The sequence below is a fragment of the Triticum aestivum genome, chromosome 3B (genome assembly GCF_018294505.1).
Source record: "Triticum aestivum cultivar Chinese Spring chromosome 3B, IWGSC CS RefSeq v2.1, whole genome shotgun sequence".
In the NCBI taxonomy this organism is placed as follows: domain Eukaryota; kingdom Viridiplantae; phylum Streptophyta; class Magnoliopsida; order Poales; family Poaceae; genus Triticum; species Triticum aestivum.
In genome coordinates, this window is record NC_057801.1 from 76,564,390 (window position 1) to 76,565,826 (window position 1,437).

A 1,437-nucleotide genomic window follows, 5' to 3' on the forward strand; every position below is an offset into this window, starting at 1 on the left:
ATGGAGTCGCTCGATCAGCCTGGCTAGCGAAGATTCAAAATTTCACCAGCCAGTAGCTTTGGAGCGCTTGGGATTCAAAATTTGAATGGATGGAGACGGAGGGAACATGAAAATTTGGATCCACTATATATAGAGGTGGCGGGCTTGAACGAAATTCATGCTTGTAAGGACTTGATGGCGCCCACCAATAGTGAACGTATCCACTCGGCGGTAGCTACCTCGGATGGCATAACTCTGGCGCCCAGCTCGCTGATTGTTAGTGCTGATCCTACTAATACTTGCTTATGTTGGAAAGATGGGCTATTTGCTTGGCCTAATTTTTGTGATTTCCAACGTGCAACAGGGTGTCGCAGTGCATGGTGTTGGCAACGACAGCGTGTCTCATGCATCGGCCTCTCTTTGCACCGCAGCAGACGAGGTTAGATTATGGTGTGTAAAATTAGAAATTCAACTTCATTTCCTTTTCTCTTCTCGCTAGTGATGGTTTCCATGTCTCCAGACCAGCGTGTTTGGGCAAGGGCCAGTTGATCGTGTTGCGGTTGAGATGGTGGAAGTTGCTGAAAATGTAACAAACTACTTTTAATTTCTGGCATGATTACACCATAACTCCCATGGATTTTGATGTGTTTACTTGATTTGCTTGTTTTGTTAGGCGGTCGGACTTCCTCAGATACAGAACGCGGTTGAGGAGACAGGCGAATTTGATCCATTGGACTACAATGCTCCTGCTAGTGCTAATGAGCTCGCGGATGGTGATAATGAATCGGGGACAGGCAATGGTGATCGAGCTGCTGCTGATGATGACGTCGACATCCCACCAAGCAAGCGCTTGAAGATTTAGTTTATCTCGTCCATGGTAGTTCTGGTGTGGCGTTTGTTTCAAATTTAGTATGCTATGTAGAGAGTGCACTTGAGTTGAATTATCTTAGTTCGTCAGTGTAAGCCCGTGGATTAGAATGACAATGATTTGCTGGCGTTGCAAAAATGATTAAAGGCTGGCCTGACTTGTGTGGCCCAATGCATGAGTTGTGCTGCCATGCGGTGCTGATGTGCCAAGTGTGCATAGAGTGTGTGAGGCTTGCATGCAGTGCTGCCATGCAGAAGGGCGCGCTGGTAATCCTGCACTACCCCGGGTTCACCTACTGCTGCTCCATTAGGACGCATGCCGAATGGATGGAGCATTTGTATATATAACCTGTCCTGTACCAACTCAGAATCCATTCCACCCCAAACCGCCACCTCTCTCCCTTGGGAACACCGCCACACACGCACCACCATTGAAGGCCGCTGAAGCGATAGAAGGAAGAAGAAGGTAATCTCTTTGCTCTCTGTCCAACTCCATTCCTACTAGTAAGTTTTGTTTTGTTCAGTTTGCCGTGCTGACTACCTCGTCCGCTCCTTTGTTTTGGATGAATCAGATCTAGCAGGCCGGCTGGT